Below are 18,964 nucleotides of genomic sequence, written 5' to 3' on the forward strand. Positions count from 1 at the left end.
AGCCTTTGGCAATGGCCGAGGACTTGCAATGAGTTACGGAGGGAGGGAGGAGCGAGGGCCCCCTCAAGTTTTGTCTTCTCTTAACCCAGGTATACCCTGTGATGATGACGATGGCGTTGGCCTCGGAGCATGGCGAAAGCATGCGGCCCAAGGACCGCGGCCTTCTTAGGAGACGGTGAGGGGCAGAATTGACAGGTTTTGGCTGAGGTGCCACTAAGTTCATGCACTGATGTTTTTTGCTTTTGTTTATTGTAGCTGACCAAGAGATAACCAACCCGGTGAAGGCACAAGCTGCCTGCATGGTGAGGCAGCCTTCTTTTGCACCCTAGGCAGATTGACATCCCCTGACATCCAGGAGATAAGTTGAGGCCTGCGACCCACAGAGGTATTAAGGGACTCTGCGACGAAGCCTTTAGCTTTTTCATGTGAAGGTACCGTCCGGGAAGCCTTCGGCAACGGCCGAGGACTTGCAGTGAGTTGCGGAGGTAGGGAGGAGCGAGGGCCCTCTCAAGTTTAGGCGATGCCGCATCACCTTGTCTCCTCTTAACCCAGGTATACCCTGCGATGATGGCGATGGCGTTGGCCTCGGAGGTTGGCCAAAGCGTGCGGCCCGAGGAACACGGCCTTCTTAGGAGACGGTGAGTGGCAGAACTGATGGGTTTTGGCTGAGGTTCCACTAAGTTCATGCACTGATGTTTTTTGCTTTTGTTTATTGTAGCTGACCAAGAGATAACCAGCCCGATGAAGACATGAGGTTCCTGCCTGGCGAAGTGGCCTTCTTTTGCACCCGAGGCAGACTGATATCCTCAGACATCCAGGAGATAAGTCGAGGCCTGCGACCCACAGAGGGGGTGAAAGCGGGGTGTCGAGTTGGGACTCACCGGGAGGTATTTTTGAGTCAGATTTGGAGGCGGGGATACCCAAGAAGGGGCCCCTTAGGCCCCATAAAGCAAAAGTCTTGGATTTGATCACGGTGCTGAGGTGCGCAGGGCAGAGCGGTCCCGGTACATGTCACTAGTCTATTGTGCGTTCTCTGTCTTTTGTGCATCTTGTGTCGCAGGTCTTTTGCCTTAGCCCTTTGAGATGCTTATCGCAAACGCTGGGCATTATTCTTAGCGTCTCTGTTCTTGGTGTTCCTCAGTGCGGTGCTGATACCATTGATCCTTTGACTCGTGAGCTTGGAGGTGCATCAGCATCACGTCTCTCTTCAGCGACATTGAGTCGGGTGTCTTTTCAGGTCTTGTTCTGAGCTGCATCGACAGCTGTGCACTGCAACGATCCATTATAGGGGATGAGGACTTGTAAGAATGCGAAGATAGCTAGAGGATTCCGCCCGTCCAATTCTCGGGCATCCGTCTTTGCAGTTCTTGGAATAAGTCCTTCTGTTATCATCCTCTTCTGCCAGGGTTCGTGCAGCCTCCTTGGCTCCCCGTCGGTCTCGCCTAGGTCATCTCATTCCTCATTTGCTCGGTCCTTGTGATCATCTAGCCCAGAGTTTTCTCTCTTTGTTGCATCCCCTTGTTTGTCATCTCCTGTGTCACGGGTGCCTGCGTGGGTTTGGCCCAGAGCTGCTCTGCCCTGTTGCATACCCTGGCATATAGGTGTAATAGAACAAGGCCCAAGGCCTTTAAATCTGTAATGTAGGGTGTAGTCTGGCCTCTAGATGATATTCCGAGATTGACACAAGATGGCTGGAGCTGTTAAGTTCTCGTGCAGCCCTTTGACTTTTGTCATCACTTTCTTGCAGAGGCAGATGGATTAGAATCCTTGGCAGAGCGTCCCATACAGGGTGAGGGGGTTCCCACATGAAGGTCAGTCACCGTTTGTGTTTGCAGAGCAAGTGTATATGGTGGCTGTGTTACAGCATTGTTCTTTGTCCTTGTTCTTAGGAGGAGATAAAGCCAGATCTCAGCAGTCAAGGTCAAGTGAACGAGGTAAGAAGTCCCTGGTGGTAAGAACCACTTGTTATTCCTTGGGTGCCAAGTTCTGGTACAGCTCTAAGCATCCATTGTCATTTGTGTGTTTCAGGCGGTCCACTTGTAGTACACCAAAACCCCTCACCGACCGGCCGCCGGATGTGTCTCACCGCCCTCGTGAGTACTCTGCAAGTATCGTGGGACTCTGCGACGAAGCCTTTACCTTTTCCATGTGAAGGTACTGTCCGGGTGGCCTTTGGCAACGGCCGAGGAGTTGCGGCAAGTCGGGGAGGGAGGAGGGGATGGAGGGAGGGAGGGAGGAGGAGCGAGGGCCTACTCAAGTTTCAGTCATGCCACATCAGCTCGTCTCCACTCAACCCAGGTATGCCCTGTGATGATGGCGTTGGCCTCGGAGCTTGGCTGAAGCGTGCGGCCCGAGGACCCTGGCCTTTTTAGGAGACAGTGAGTAGTGGAATTGTTGGGTTTTGGCCGGTGTGCCACTAAGCTCGTGTACTGATGTTCGGTTTTCTTTATTGTAGCTGACTGAGAGACAACAGCCTGGCAATGGCAGGAGCTTCTGGGACGGTGGGAGGCGGCCTTCTTTTGCTCCCCAGGAAGATTCACATCCCCAGACGTCCGAGAGATAAGTTGAGGGATATGACCCACGGAGGGAATGAAAGCGGCGTGTCGGGTCGGGGCTCTCTGGGAGGGAGTTTTGAGTCAGCTTTGGAGATGGGGATACCCAAGAAGGGGCGCCTTAGCCCGCATAATGGAAAACTCTCACGTTTGATCACAATGCTGAGGTGCGCAGGGCAGAGCAGTCCCAGTGCGTGTTGCGTCGCTTGTCTATTGTGTACGCCGTGTCTTTTGGGTGTCTTGTGTCACAGGTCTTTTGCCTTAGCCCTTCGATGTGCTTGCAGTCATGCTTTCCGCCGAGAGTTCTCTCTCCTCTTGGCATCCTCTTGTTTGTCATCTCCTGTCACGAGTGCCTGCATGGGTTTGGCCTAGAGCTGCTCTGCCCTGCTGCATACCCTGGCATATAGGTGTATTAGAACAAGGCCCAAGGCCTTTAAATCTGTAATGTAGGGTGTAGTTTGGCCTCTAGATGATATTCCTAGATTGACACAAGATGGCTGGAGCTGTTAAGTTCTCGTGCAGCCCTTTGACTTTTGTCATCACTTTCTTGCAGATGCAGACGGATTAGAATCCTTGGCAGAGCGCCCCATACCGGGTGAGGGGGTTCCCGCATTGTTGGGGAAGATGAAACAGGAAAGCCTTGGAAATATGATTGCCTGACAAAAGATTTTGGGAATATGAAAACTACAGGCAACATCGAAATGAAAGCCACTTTTGAAATACCAGGTCTTAGTTACTGAACAACTAGAAAACAATGGTATGGCCGACTGAAGTAATCCCCTCTTGATGGAACAATACCCTCTGCTTGCAAACAGGTCCAAGGGTCAGAGCAGACCCTACTAGCTCAGCAGAAGGGGTCCAAAGAGTAGTTTTTAGAAGTTAAGATGTAACACTCTATGGTAATATAAGAACTCTTATAGGCTGTATGTAAATGCTATAGGATTTGTATCTTGTATTAGATTGGTTAGTGACAATTAGAATATTCAGTGCAGAAGATGATTTATTGTATTGTAACCAGGACTTCAGACATTCTCATTCTCATTCTCAATTCTCACTCTCTCTCTTCTACTCATTCTCATTCTCATTCTCACTCTCTCTCTTCTACTCATTCTCATTATCACTTCTATTCATTCCTCTCTTCCACTTCTACTCTTGCTCCTACTCTCTCTCTCTCTCTCTCTCACCCGTTCACTCTCTTGCTCTCTTGGGCCTGCTCAGAGCTGAGTCTACCAGCTCTGAGCAGTGCCCCAATACCCACGCCCTTTACAATAAACCGACTGTGTCCCAAGACCTGCCTATAGAGATCTCTCGTCTCCATCCGTCACCGTCTACGTCCGGCCGTCCCGACTGGACCCCAGAACCCCCGTAACCTACACCGCATGAAGGTCAGTCACCGTTTGTGTTTGCAGAGCAAGTGTGTATGGTGGCTGTGTTACAGCATTGTTCTTTGTCCTTGTTCTTAGGAGGAGATAAAGCCAGATCTCAGTAGTCAAGGTCAAGTGAACGAGGTAAGAAGTCCCTGGTGGTAAGAACCACTTGTTATTCCTTGAGTGCCAAGTTCTGGTACAGCTCTAAGCATCCATTGTCATCTGTGTGTTTTAGATGGTCCACCTGTAGTACGCCAAAACCCCTCGCCGCCGGCTGACAGACCTGGCTTGCCGCCCTCGTGAGCCCTCCAGAAATATTAAGGGACTCTGCCACGAAGCCTTTAGCTTTTCAATGTGACGGTACCATCCGGGAAGCCTTTGGCAACGGCCGAGGACTTGCAGTGAGTTGCGGAGGGAGGGAGGAGCGAGGGCCCCCTCAAGTTTTGGCGATGTCGCATCACCTTGTCTCCTCTTAACCCAGGTATACCCTGCGACGATGGTGTTGGCCTCGGAGGTTGGCCAAAGTGTGCGGCCCAAGGACCGCGGCCTTCTTAGGAGATGGTGAGGGGCAGAACTGACAGGTTTTGGCTGAGGTGCCACTAAGTTCATGCGCTGATGTTCGTTTGCTTTTGTTTATTGTAGCTGACCAAGAGATAACCAGCCCGATGAAGACATGAGGTTTCCGCCTGGCGAGGTGGCCTTCTTTTGCACCCAAGGCAGACTGATATCCTCAGACATCCAGGAGATAAGTCGAGGCCTGCGACCCACAGAGGGGGTGAAAGCGGGGTGTCGAGTTGGGACTCACCGGGAGGTATTTTTGAGTCAGATTTGGAGGCGGGGATAGCCAAGAAGGGGCCCCTTAGGCCCCATAAAGCAAAAGTCTTGGTTTTGATCACGGTGCCGAGGTGCGCAGGGCAGAGCGGTCCCGGTACATGTCACTAGTCTATTGTGCGTTCTCTGTCTTTTGTGCATCTTGTGTCGCAGGTCTTTTGCCTTAGCCCTTTGAGATGCTTATCGCAAACGCTGGGCATTATTCTTAGCGTCTCTGTTCTTGGTGTTCCTCAGTGCGGTGCTGATACCATTGATCCTTTGACTCGTGAGCTTGGAGGTGCATCAGCATCACGTCTCTCTTCAGCGACATTGAGTCGGGTGTCTTTTCAGGTCTTGTTCTGAGCTGCATCGACAGCTGTGCACTGCAACGATCCATTATAGGGGATGAGGACTTGTAAGAATACGAAGATAGCTAGAGGATTCCGCCCGTCCAATTCTCGGGCATCCGTCTTTGCAGTTCTTGGAATAAGTCCTTCTGTTATCATCCTCTTCTGCCAGGGTTCGTGCAACCTCCTTGGCTCCCCGTCGGTCTCGCCTAGGTCATCTCATTCCTCATTTGCTCGGTCCTTGTGATCATCTAGCCCAGAGTTTTCTCTCTTTGTTGCATCCCCTTGTTTGTCATCTCCTGTGTCACGGGTGCCTGCGTGGGTTTGGCCCAGAGCTGCTCTGCCCTGTTGCATACCCTGGCATATAGGTGTAATAGAACAAGGCCTAAGGCCTTTAAATCTGTAATGTAGGGTGTAGTCTGGCCTCTAGATGGTATTCCGAGATTGACGCAAGATGGCTGGAGCTGTTAAGTTCTCGTGCGGCCCTTTGACTTCTGTCATCACTTTCTTGCAGATGCAGAAGGATTAAATTCTTGGCAGAGCGTCCCATACAGGGTGAGGGGGTTCCCGCAGGAAGGTCGGTCACCGTTTGTGTTTGCAGAGTAGGTGTATATGGTGGCTGTGTTACAGCATTGTTCTTTGTCCTTGTTCTTAGGAGGAGATAAAGCCAGATCTTAGCAGTCAAGGTCAAGTGAACGAGGTAAGAAGTCCCTGGTGGTAAGAACCACTTGTTATTCCTTGGGTGCCAAGTTCTGGTACAGCTCTAAGCATCCATTGTCATTTGTGTGTTTCAGGCGGACCAATTGTAGTACACCAAAACCCCTCACCGACCGGCCGACGGATGTGTCTCACCGCCCTCGTGAGTCCTCTGCAAGTGTCATGGGACTCTGCGACGAAGTCTTTACCTTTTCCATGTAAAGTTACCGTCTGGGTGGCCTTTGGCAATGGCCGAGGAGTTGCGGCAAGTCGGGGAGGGAGGGAGGGATGGAGGGAGGGAGGGATGGAGGGAGGAGGAGCGAGGGCCCACTCAAGTTTCAGTAATGCCACATTAGCTCGTCTCCACTCAACCCAGGTATACCCTGTGATGACGGCGTTGGCCTCGGAGCTTGGCTGAAGCGTGCGGCCCGAGGACCCTGGCCTTTTTAGGAGACAGTGAGTAGTGGAATTGTTGGGTTTTGGCCGACGTGCCACTAAGCTCGTGTACTGATGTTCGGTTTTCTTTATTGTAGCTGACTGAGAGACAACAGCCTGGCAATGGCAGGAGCTTCTGGGACGGCGGGAGGCGGCCTTCTTTTGCTCCCCAGGAAGATTCACATCCCCAGACGTCCGAGAGATAAGTTGAGGGATATGACCCACGGAGGGAATGAAAGCAGCGTGTCGGGTCGGGGCTCTCTGGGAGGGAGTTTTGAGTCAGCTTTGGAGATGGGGATACCCAAGAAGGGGCGCCTTAGCCCGCATAATGGAAAACTCTCACGTTTGATCACAATGCTGAGGTGCGCAGGGCAGAGCAGTCCCAGTGCGTGTTGCGTCGCTTGTCTATTGTGTACGCCGTGTCTTTTGGGTGTCTTGTGTCACAGGTCTTTTGCCTTAGCCCTTCGATGTGCTTGCAGTCATGCTTTCCGCCGAGAGTTCTCTCTCCTCTTGGCATCCTCTTGTTTGTCATCTCCTGTCACGAGTGCCTGCATGGGTTTGGCCTAGAGCTGCTCTGCCCTGCTGCATACCCTGGCATATAGGTGTATAAGAACAAGGCCCAAGGCCTTTAAATCTGTAATGTAGGGTGTAGTTTGGCCTCTAGATGATATTCCTAGATTGACACAAGATGGCTGGAGCTGTTAAGTTCTCGTGCAGCCCTTTGACTTCTGTCATCGCTTTCTTGCCGATGCAGACGGATTAGAATCCGTGGCAGAGCACCCCATACCGGGTGAGGGGGTTCCCGCAGGAAGGTCGGTCACCGTTTGTGTTTGCAGAGCAAGTGTATATGGTGGCTGTGTTACAGCATTGTTCTTTGTCTTTGGTCTTAGGCGATAAAGTCAGATCTCAGTAGTCAAGGTCAAGTGAACGAGGTAAGAAGTCCCTGGTGGTAAGAACCACTTGTTATTCCTTGGGTGCCAAGTTCTGGTACAGCTCTAAGCATCCATTGTCATTTGTGTGTTTTAGATGGTCCGCTTGTAGTACACCAAAACCCCTCACTGACCAGCCGACAGACCTGGCTTGCCGCCCTCGTGAGCCCTCCAGAAGTATTAAGGGACTCTGTGATGAATCCTTTACCTTTTTCATGTTAAGGTACTGTCCGGGAAGCCTTTGGCAATGGCCGAGGACTTGCAATGAGTTACGGAGGGAGGGAGGAGCGAGGGCCCCCTCAAGTTTTGTCTTCTCTTAACCCAGGTATACCCTGTGATGATGACGATGGCGTTGGCCTCGGAGCATGGCGAAAGCATGCGGCCCAAGGACCGCGGCCTTCTTAGGAGACGGTGAGGGGCAGAATTGACAGGTTTTGGCTGAGGTGCCACTAAGTTCATGCACTGATGTTTTTTGCTTTTGTTTATTGTAGCTGACCAAGAGATAACCAACCCGGTGAAGGCACAAGCTGCCTGCATGGTGAGGCGGCCTTCTTTTGCACCCTAGGCAGATTGACATCCCCTGACATCCAGGAGATAAGTTGAGGCCTGCGACCCACAGAGGTATTAAGGGACTCTGCGACGAAGCCTTTAGCTTTTTCATGTGAAGGTACCGTCCGGGAAGCCTTCGGCAACGGCCGAGGACTTGCAGTGAGTTGCGGAGGGAGGGAGGAGCGAGGGCCCTCTCAAGTTTAGGCGATGCCGCATCACCTTGTCTCCTCTTAACCCAGGTATACCCTGCGATGATGGCGATGGCGTTGGCCTCGGAGGTTGGCCAAAGCGTGCGGCCCGAGGAACACGGCCTTCTTAGGAGACGGTGAGTGGCAGAACTGATGGGTTTTGGCTGAGGTTCCACTAAGTTCATGCACTGATGTTTTTTGCTTTTGTTTATTGTAGCTGACCAAGAGATAACCAGCCCGATGAAGACATGAGGTTCCTGCCTGGCGAAGTGGCCTTCTTTTGCACCCGAGGCAGACTGATATCCTCAGACATCCAGGAGATAAGTCGAGGCCTGCGACCCACAGAGGGGGTGAAAGCGGGGTGTCGAGTTGGGACTCACCGGGAGGTATTTTTGAGTCAGATTTGGAGGCGGGGATACCCAAGAAGGGGCCCCTTAGGCCCCATAAAGCAAAAGTCTTGGATTTGATCACGGTGCTGAGGTGCGCAGGGCAGAGCGGTCCCGGTACATGTCACTAGTCTATTGTGCGTTCTCTGTCTTTTGTGCATCTTGTGTCGCAGGTCTTTTGCCTTAGCCCTTTGAGATGCTTATCGCAAACGCTGGGCATTATTCTTAGCGTCTCTGTTCTTGGTGTTCCTCAGTGCGATGCTGATACCATTGATCCTTTGACTCGTGAGCTTGGAGGTGCATCAGCATCACGTCTCTCTTCAGCGACATTGAGTCGGGTGTCTTTTCAGGTCTTGTTCTGAGCTGCATCGACAGCTGTGCACTGCAACGATCCATTATAGGGGATGAGGACTTGTAAGAATGCGAAGATAGCTAGAGGATTCCGCCCGTCCAATTCTCGGGCATCCGTCTTTGCAGTTCTTGGAATAAGTCCTTCTGTTATCATCCTCTTCTGCCAGGGTTCGTGCAGCCTCCTTGGCTCCCCGTCGGTCTCGCCTAGGTCATCTCATTCCTCATTTGCTCGGTCCTTGTGATCATCTAGCCCAGAGTTTTCTCTCTTTGTTGCATCCCCTTGTTTGTCATCTCCTGTGTCACGGGTGCCTGCGTGGGTTTGGCCCAGAGCTGCTCTGCCCTGTTGCATACCCTGGCATATAGGTGTAATAGAACAAGGCCCAAGGCCTTTAAATCTGTAATGTAGGGTGTAGTCTGGCCTCTAGATGATATTCCGAGATTGACACAAGATGGCTGGAGCTGTTAAGTTCTCGTGCAGCCCTTTGACTTTTGTCATCACTTTCTTGCAGAGGCAGATGGATTAGAATCCATGGCAGAGCGCCCCATACCGGGTGAGGGGGTTCCCACATGAAGGTCAGTCACCGTTTGTGTTTGCAGAGCAAGTGTATATGGTGGCTGTGTTACAGCATTGTTCTTTGTCCTTGTTCTTAGGAGGAGATAAAGCCAGATCTCAGCAGTCAAGGTCAAGTGAACGAGGTAAGAAGTCCCTGGTGGTAAGAACCACTTGTTATTCCTTGGGTGCCAAGTTCTGGTACAGCTCTAAGCATCCATTGTCATTTGTGTGTTTCAGGCGGTCCACTTGTAGTACACCAAAACCCCTCACCGACCGGCCGCCGGATGTGTCTCACCGCCCTCGTGAGTACTCTGCAAGTATCGTGGGACTCTGCGACGAAGCCTTTACCTTTTCCATGTGAAGGTACTGTCCGGGTGGCCTTTGGCAACGGCCGAGGAGTTGCGGCAAGTCGGGGAGGGAGGAGGGGATGGAGGGAGGGAGGGAGGAGGAGCGAGGGCCTACTCAAGTTTCAGTCATGCCACATCAGCTCGTCTCCACTCAACCCAGGTATGCCCTGTGATGATGGCGTTGGCCTCGGAGCTTGGCTGAAGCGTGCGGCCCGAGGACCCTGGCCTTTTTAGGAGACAGTGAGTAGTGGAATTGTTGGGTTTTGGCCGGTGTGCCACTAAGCTCGTGTACTGATGTTCGGTTTTCTTTATTGTAGCTGACTGAGAGACAACAGCCTGGCAATGGCAGGAGCTTCTGGGACGGTGGGAGGCGGCCTTCTTTTGCTCCCCAGGAAGATTCACATCCCCAGACGTCCGAGAGATAAGTTGAGGGATATGACCCACGGAGGGAATGAAAGCGGCGTGTCGGGTCGGGGCTCTCTGGGAGGGAGTTTTGAGTCAGCTTTGGAGATGGGGATACCCAAGAAGGGGCGCCTTAGCCCGCATAATGGAAAACTCTCACGTTTGATCACAATGCTGAGGTGCGCAGGGCAGAGCAGTCCCAGTGCGTGTTGCGTCGCTTGTCTATTGTGTACGCCGTGTCTTTTGGGTGTCTTGTGTCACAGGTCTTTTGCCTTAGCCCTTCGATGTGCTTGCAGTCATGCTTTCCGCCGAGAGTTCTCTCTCCTCTTGGCATCCTCTTGTTTGTCATCTCCTGTCACGAGTGCCTGCATGGGTTTGGCCTAGAGCTGCTCTGCCCTGCTGCATACCCTGGCATATAGGTGTATTAGAACAAGGCCCAAGGCCTTTAAATCTGTAATGTAGGGTGTAGTTTGGCCTCTAGATGATATTCCTAGATTGACACAAGATGGCTGGAGCTGTTAAGTTCTCGTGCAGCCCTTTGACTTTTGTCATCACTTTCTTGCAGATGCAGACGGATTAGAATCCTTGGCAGAGCGCCCCATACCGGGTGAGGGGGTTCCCGCATTGTTGGGGAAGATGAAACAGGAAAGCCTTGGAAATATGATTGCCTGACAAAAGATTTTGGGAATATGAAAACTACAGGCAACATCGAAATGAAAGCCACTTTTGAAATACCAGGTCTTAGTTACTGAACAACTAGAAAACAATGGTATGGCCGACTGAAGTAATCCCCTCTTGATGGAACAATACCCTCTGCTTGCAAACAGGTCCAAGGGTCAGAGCAGACCCTACTAGCTCAGCAGAAGGGGTCCAAAGAGTAGTTTTTAGAAGTTAAGATGTAACACTCTATGGTAATATAAGAACTCTTATAGGCTGTATGTAAATGCTATAGGATTTGTATCTTGTATTAGATTGGTTAGTGACAATTAGAATATTCAGTGCAGAAGATGATTTATTGTATTGTAACCAGGACTTCAGACATTCTCATTCTCATTCTCAATTCTCACTCTCTCTCTTCTACTCATTCTCATTCTCATTCTCACTCTCTCTCTTCTACTCATTCTCATTATCACTTCTATTCATTCCTCTCTTCCACTTCTACTCTTGCTCCTACTCTCTCTCTCTCTCTCTCTCACCCGTTCACTCTCTTGCTCTCTTGGGCCTGCTCAGAGCTGAGTCTACCAGCTCTGAGCAGTGCCCCAATACCCACGCCCTTTACAATAAACCGACTGTGTCCCAAGACCTGCCTATAGAGATCTCTCGTCTCCATCCGTCACCGTCTACGTCCGGCCGTCCCGACTGGACCCCAGAACCCCCGTAACCTACACCGCATGAAGGTCAGTCACCGTTTGTGTTTGCAGAGCAAGTGTGTATGGTGGCTGTGTTACAGCATTGTTCTTTGTCCTTGTTCTTAGGAGGAGATAAAGCCAGATCTCAGTAGTCAAGGTCAAGTGAACGAGGTAAGAAGTCCCTGGTGGTAAGAACCACTTGTTATTCCTTGGGTGCCAAGTTCTGGTACAGCTCTAAGCATCCATTGTCATCTGTGTGTTTTAGATGGTCCACCTGTAGTACGCCAAAACCCCTCGCCGCCGGCTGACAGACCTGGCTTGCCGCCCTCGTGAGCCCTCCAGAAATATTAAGGGACTCTGCCACGAAGCCTTTAGCTTTTCAATGTGACGGTACCATCCGGGAAGCCTTTGGCAACGGCCGAGGACTTGCAGTGAGTTGCGGAGGGAGGGAGGAGCGAGGGCCCCCTCAAGTTTTGGCGATGTCGCATCACCTTGTCTCCTCTTAACCCAGGTATACCCTGCGACGATGGTGTTGGCCTCGGAGGTTGGCCAAAGTGTGCGGCCCAAGGACCGCGGCCTTCTTAGGAGATGGTGAGGGGCAGAACTGACAGGTTTTGGCTGAGGTGCCACTAAGTTCATGCGCTGATGTTCGTTTGCTTTTGTTTATTGTAGCTGACCAAGAGATAACCAGCCCGATGAAGACATGAGGTTTCCGCCTGGCGAGGTGGCCTTCTTTTGCACCCAAGGCAGACTGATATCCTCAGACATCCAGGAGATAAGTCGAGGCCTGCGACCCACAGAGGGGGTGAAAGCGGGGTGTCGAGTTGGGACTCACCGGGAGGTATTTTTGAGTCAGATTTGGAGGCGGGGATACCCAAGAAGGGGCCCCTTAGGCCCCATAAAGCAAAAGTCTTGGATTTGATCACGGTGCCGAGGTGCGCAGGGCAGAGCGGTCCCGGTACATGTCACTAGTCTATTGTGCGTTCTCTGTCTTTTGTGCATCTTGTGTCGCAGGTCTTTTGCCTTAGCCCTTTGAGATGCTTATCGCAAACGCTGGGCATTATTCTTAGCGTCTCTGTTCTTGGTGTTCCTCAGTGCGGTGCTGATACCATTGATCCTTTGACTCGTCAGCTTGGAGGTGCATCAGCATCACGTCTCTCTTCAGCGACATTGAGTCGGGTGTCTTTTCAGGTCTTGTTCTGAGCTGCATCGACAGCTGTGCACTGCAACGATCCATTATAGGGGATGAGGACTTGTAAGAATGCGAAGATAGCTAGAGGATTCCGCCCGTCCAATTCTCGGGCATCCGTCTTTGCAGTTCTTGGAATAAGTCCTTCTGTTATCATCCTCTTCTGCCAGGGTTCGTGCAACCTCCTTGGCTCCCCGTCGGTCTCGCCTAGGTCATCTCATTCCTCATTTGCTCGGTCCTTGTGATCATCTAGCCCAGAGTTTTCTCTCTTTGTTGCATCCCCTTGTTTGTCATCTCCTGTGTCACGGGTGCCTGCGTGGGTTTGGCCCAGAGCTGCTCTGCCCTGTTGCATACCCTGGCATATAGGTGTAATAGAACAAGGCCCAAGGCCTTTAAATCTGTAATGTAGGGTGTAGTTTGGCCTCTAGATGATATTCCGAGATTGACACAAGATGGCCGGAGCTGTTAAGTTCTCGTGCGGCCCTTTGACTTCTGTCATCACTTTCTTGCAGATGCAGAAGGATTAAATCCTTGGCAGAGCGTCCCATACAGGGTGAGGGGGTTCCCGCAGGAAGGTCGGTCACCGTTTGTGTTTGCAGAGTAGGTGTATATGGTGGCTGTGTTACAGCATTGTTCTTTGTCCTTGTTCTTAGGAGGAGATAAAGCCAGATCTCAGCAGTCAAGGTCAAGTGAACGAGGTAAGAAGTCCCTGGTGGTAAGAACCACTTGTTATTCCTTGGGTGCCAAGTTCTGGTACAGCTCTAAGCATCCATTGTCATTTGTGTGTTTCAGGCGGACCAATTGTAGTACACCAAAACCCCTCACCGACCGGCCGACGGATGTGTCTCACCGCCCTCGTGAGTCCTCTGCAAGTGTCATGGGACTCTGCGACGAAGTCTTTACCTTTTCCATGTAAAGTTACCGTCTGGGTGGCCTTTGGCAATGGCCGAGGAGTTGCGGCAAGTCGGGGAGGGAGGGAGGGATGGAGGGATGGAGGGAGGAGGAGCGAGGGCCCACTCAAGTTTCAGTAATGCCACATTAGCTCGTCTCCACTCAACCCAGGTATACCCTGTGATGACGGCGTTGGCCTCGGAGCTTGGCTGAAGCGTGCGGCCCGAGGACCCTGGCCTTTTTAGGAGACAGTGAGTAGTGGAATTGTTGGGTTTTGGCCGATGTGCCACTAAGCTCGTGTACTGATGTTCGGTTTTCTTTATTGTAGCTGACTGAGAGACAACAGCCTGGCAATGGCAGGAGCTTCTGGGACGGCGGGAGGCGGCCTTCTTTTGCTCCCCAGGAAGATTCACATCCCCAGACGTCCGAGAGATAAGTTGAGGGATATGACCCACGGAGGGAATGAAAGCGGCGTGTCGGGTCGGGGCTCTCTGGGAGGGAGTTTTGAGTCAGCTTTGGAGATGGGGATACCCAAGAAGGGGCGCCTTAGCCCGCATAATGGAAAACTCTCACGTTTGATCACAATGCTGAGGTGCGCAGGGCAGAGCAGTCCCAGTGCGTGTTGCGTCGCTTGTCTATTGTGTACGCCGTGTCTTTTGGGTGTCTTGTGTCACAGGTCTTTTGCCTTAGCCCTTCGATGTGCTTGCAGTCATGCTTTCCGCCGAGAGTTCTCTCTCCTCTTGGCATCCTCTTGTTTGTCATCTCCTGTCACGAGTGCCTGCATGGGTTTGGCCTAGAGCTGCTCTGCCCTGCTGCATACCCTGGCATATAGGTGTATAAGAACAAGGCCCAAGGCCTTTAAATCTGTAATGTAGGGTGTAGTTTGGCCTCTAGATGATATTCCTAGATTGACACAAGATGGCTGGAGCTGTTAAGTTCTCGTGCAGCCCTTTGACTTCTGTCATCGCTTTCTTGCCGATGCAGACGGATTAGAATCCGTGGCAGAGCACCCCATACCGGGTGAGGGGGTTCCCGCAGGAAGGTCGGTCACCGTTTGTGTTTGCAGAGCAAGTGTATATGGTGGCTGTGTTACAGCATTGTTCTTTGTCTTTGGTCTTAGGCGATAAAGTCAGATCTCAGTAGTCAAGGTCAAGTGAACGAGGTAAGAAGTCCCTGGTGGTAAGAACCACTTGTTATTCCTTGGGTGCCAAGTTCTGGTACAGCTCTAAGCATCCATTGTCATTTGTGTGTTTTAGATGGTCCGCTTGTAGTACACCAAAACCCCTCACTGACCAGCCGACAGACCTGGCTTGCCGCCCTCGTGAGCCCTCCAGAAGTATTAAGGGACTCTGTGATGAATCCTTTACCTTTTCCATGTTAAGGTACTGTCCGGGAAGCCTTTGGCAATGGCCGAGGACTTGCAATGAGTTACGGAGGGAGGGAGGAGCGAGGGCCCCCTCAAGTTTTGTCTTCTCTTAACCCAGGTATACCCTGTGATGATGACGATGGCGTTGGCCTCGGAGCATGGCGAAAGCATGCGGCCCAAGGACCGCGGCCTTCTTAGGAGACGGTGAGGGGCAGAATTGACAGGTTTTGGCTGAGGTGCCACTAAGTTCATGCACTGATGTTTTTTGCTTTTGTTTATTGTAGCTGACCAAGAGATAACCAACCCGGTGAAGGCACAAGCTGCCTGCATGGTGAGGCGGCCTTCTTTTGCACCCTAGGCAGATTGACATCCCCTGACATCCAGGAGATAAGTTGAGGCCTGCGACCCACAGAGGTATTAAGGGACTCTGCGACGAAGCCTTTAGCTTTTTCATGTGAAGGTACCGTCCGGGAAGCCTTCGGCAACGGCCGAGGACTTGCAGTGAGTTGCGGAGGGAGGGAGGAGCGAGGGCCCTCTCAAGTTTAGGCGATGCCGCATCACCTTGTCTCCTCTTAACCCAGGTATACCCTGCGATGATGGCGATGGCGTTGGCCTCGGAGGTTGGCCAAAGCGTGCGGCCCGAGGAACACGGCCTTCTTAGGAGACGGTGAGTGGCAGAACTGATGGGTTTTGGCTGAGGTTCCACTAAGTTCATGCACTGATGTTTTTTGCTTTTGTTTATTGTAGCTGACCAAGAGATAACCAGCCCGATGAAGACATGAGGTTCCTGCCTGGCGAAGTGGCCTTCTTTTGCACCCGAGGCAGACTGATATCCTCAGACATCCAGGAGATAAGTCGAGGCCTGCGACCCACAGAGGGGGTGAACGCGGGGTGTCGAGTTGGGACTCACCGGGAGGTATTTTTGAGTCAGATTTGGAGGCGGGGATACCCAAGAAGGGGCCCCTTAGGCCCCATAAAGCAAAAGTCTTGGATTTGATCACGGTGCTGAGGTGCGCAGGGCAGAGCGGTCCCGGTACATGTCACTAGTCTATTGTGCGTTCTCTGTCTTTTGTGCATCTTGTGTCGCAGGTCTTTTGCCTTAGCCCTTTGAGATGCTTATCGCAAACGCTGGGCATTATTCTTAGCGTCTCTGTTCTTGGTGTTCCTCAGTGCGGTGCTGATACCATTGATCCTTTGACTCGTGAGCTTGGAGGTGCATCAGCATCACGTCTCTCTTCAGCGACATTGAGTCGGGTGTCTTTTCAGGTCTTGTTCTGAGCTGCATCGACAGCTGTGCACTGCAACGATCCATTATAGGGGATGAGGACTTGTAAGAATGCGAAGATAGCTAGAGGATTCCGCCCGTCCAATTCTCGGGCATCCATCTTTGCAGTTCTTGGAATAAGTCCTTCTGTTATCATCCTCTTCTGCCAGGGTTCGTGCAGCCTCCTTGGCTCCCCGTCGGTCTCGCCTAGGTCATCTCATTCCTCATTTGCTCGGTCCTTGTGATCATCTAGCCCAGAGTTTTCTCTCTTTGTTGCATCCCCTTGTTTGTCATCTCCTGTGTCACGGGTGCCTGCGTGGCTTTGGCCCAGAGCTGCTCTGCCCTGTTGCATACCCTGGCATATAGGTGTAATAGAACAAGGCCCAAGGCCTTTAAATCTGTAATGTAGGGTGTAGTCTGGCCTCTAGATGATATTCCGAGATTGACACAAGATGGCTGGAGCTGTTAAGTTCTCGTGCAGCCCTTTGACTTTTGTCATCACTTTCTTGCAGAGGCAGATGGATTAGAATCCATGGCAGAGCGCCCCATACCGGGTGAGGGGGTTCCCACATGAAGGTCAGTCACCGTTTGTGTTTGCAGAGCAAGTGTATATGGTGGCTGTGTTACAGCATTGTTCTTTGTCCTTGTTCTTAGGAGGAGATAAAGCCAGATCTCAGCAGTCAAGGTCAAGTGAACGAGGTAAGAAGTCCCTGGTGGTAAGAACCACTTGTTATTCCTTGGGTGCCAAGTTCTGGTACAGCTCTAAGCATCCATTGTCATTTGTGTGTTTCAGGCGGTCCACTTGTAGTACACCAAAACCCCTCACCGACCGGCCGCCGGATGTGTCTCACCGCCCTCGTGAGTACTCTGCAAGTATCGTGGGACTCTGCGACGAAGCCTTTACCTTTTCCATGTGAAGGTACTGTCCGGGTGGCCTTTGGCAACGGCCGAGGAGTTGCGGCAAGTCGGGGAGGGAGGAGGGGATGGAGGGAGGGAGGGAGGAGGAGCGAGGGCCTACTCAAGTTTCAGTCATGCCACATCAGCTCGTCTCCACTCAACCCAGGTATGCCCTGTGATGATGGCGTTGGCCTCGGAGCTTGGCTGAAGCGTGCGGCCCGAGGACCCTGGCCTTTTTAGGAGACAGTGAGTAGTGGAATTGTTGGGTTTTGGCCGATGTGCCACTAAGCTCGTGTACTGATGTTCGGTTTTCTTTATTGTAGCTGACTGAGAGACAACAGCCTGGCAATGGCAGGAGCTTCTGGGACGGCGGGAGGCGGCCTTCTTTTGCTCCCCAGGAAGATTCACATCCCCAGACGTCCGAGAGATAAGTTGAGGGATATGACCCACGGAGGGAATGAAAGCGGCGTGTCGGGTCGGGGCTCTCTGGGAGGGAGTTTTGAGTCAGCTTTGGAGATGGGGATACCCAAGAAGGGGCGCCTTAGCCCGCATAATGGAAAACTCTCACGTTTGATCACAATGCTGAGGTGCGCAGGGCAGAGCAGTCCCAGTGCGTGTTGCGTCGCTTGTCTATTGTGTACGCCGTGTCTTTTGGGTGTCTTGTGTCACAGGTCTTTTGCCTTAGCCCTTCGATGTGCTTGCAGTCATGCTTTCCGCCAAGAGTTCTCTCTCCTCTTGGCATCCTCTTGTTTGTCATCTCCTGTGTCACGAGTGCCTGCATGGGTTTGGCCTAGAGCTGCTCTGCCCTGCTGCATAGCCTGGCCTCTAGGTGTATTAGAACAAGGCCCAAGGCCTTTAAATCTGTAATGTAGGGTGTAGTTTGGCCTCTAGATGATATTCCTAGATTGACACAAGATGGCTGGAGCTGTTAAGTTCTCGTGCAGCCCTTTGACTTTTGTCATCACTTTCTTGCAGATGCAGACGGATTAGAATCCTTGGCAGAGCGCCCCATACCAGGTGAGGGGGTTCCCGCATGAAGGTCGGTCACCGTTTGTGTTTGCAGAGCAAGTGTATATGGTGGCTGTGTTACAGCATTGTTCTTTGTCCTTGTTCTTAGGAGGAGATAAAGCCAGATCTCAGTAGTCAAGGTCAAGTGAACGAGGTAAGAAGTCCCTGGTGGTAAGAACCACTTGTTATTCCTTGGGTGCCAAGTTCTGGTACAGCTCTAAGCATCCATTGTCATCTGTGTGTTTTAGATGGTCCACCTGTAGTACGCCAAAACCCCTCGCCGCCGGCTGACAGACCTGGCTTGCCGCCCTCGTGAGCCCTCCAGAAATATTAAGGGACTCTGCCACGAAGCCTTTAGCTTTTCAATGTGACGGTACCATCCGGGAAGCCTTTGGCAACGGCCGAGGACTTGCAGTGAGTTGCGGAGGGAGGGAGGAGCGAGGGCCCCCTCAAGTTTTGGCGATGCCGCATCACCTTGTCTCCTCTTAACCCAGGTATACCCTGCGACGATGGTGTTGGCCTCGGAGGTTGGCCAAAGTGTGCGGCCCAAGGACCGCGGCCTTCTTAGGAGATGGTGAGGGGCAGAACTGACAGGTTTTGGCTGAGGTGCCACTAAGTTCATGCGCTGATGTTCGTTTGCTTTTGTTTATTGTAGCTGACCAAGAGATAACCAGCCCGATGAAGACATGAGGTTTCCGCCTGGCGAGGTGGCCTTCTTTTGCACCCAAGGCAGACTGATATCCTCAGACATCCAGGAGATAAGTCGAGGCCTGCGACCCACAGAGGGGGTGAAAGCGGGGTGTCGAGTTGGGACTCACCGGGAGGTATTTTTGAGTCAGATTTGGAGGCGGGGATACCCAAGAAGGGGCCCCTTAGGCCCCATAAAGCAAAAGTCTTGGTTTTGATCACGGTGCCGAGGTGCGCAGGGCAGAGCGGTCCCGGTACATGTCACTAGTCTATTGTGCGTTCTCTGTCTTTTGTGCATCTTGTGTCGCAGGTCTTTTGCCTTAGCCCTTTGAGATGCTTATCGCAAACGCTGGGCATTATTCTTAGCGTCTCTGTTCTTGGTGTTCCTCAGTGCGATGCTG

General features: G+C 52.0%; 2 long non-coding RNA genes across 2 annotated transcripts; both read left to right on the forward strand.

Moving 5' to 3' along the window:
• The first annotated feature begins 1,900 nt into the window (after positions 1–1,900).
• On the forward strand, positions 1,901–6,177 carry LOC125326686. The gene is made up of 3 exons (XR_007203938.1): positions 1,901–1,934; positions 2,029–2,154; positions 6,149–6,177. It is a non-coding gene; the product is annotated as an uncharacterized LOC125326686 (long non-coding RNA).
• A 3,095-nt stretch (positions 6,178–9,272) lies between these two features.
• Positions 9,273–13,541, forward strand: LOC125326687. Its single transcript, XR_007203939.1, has 3 exons — positions 9,273–9,306; positions 9,401–9,526; positions 13,513–13,541. It is a non-coding gene; the product is annotated as an uncharacterized LOC125326687 (long non-coding RNA).
• Positions 13,542–18,964: the final 5,423 nt, after the last annotated feature.

This window comes from Corvus hawaiiensis, chromosome 5 (genome assembly GCF_020740725.1).
Source record: "Corvus hawaiiensis isolate bCorHaw1 chromosome 5, bCorHaw1.pri.cur, whole genome shotgun sequence".
NCBI classification, from domain to species: Eukaryota; Metazoa; Chordata; class Aves; order Passeriformes; family Corvidae; genus Corvus; species Corvus hawaiiensis.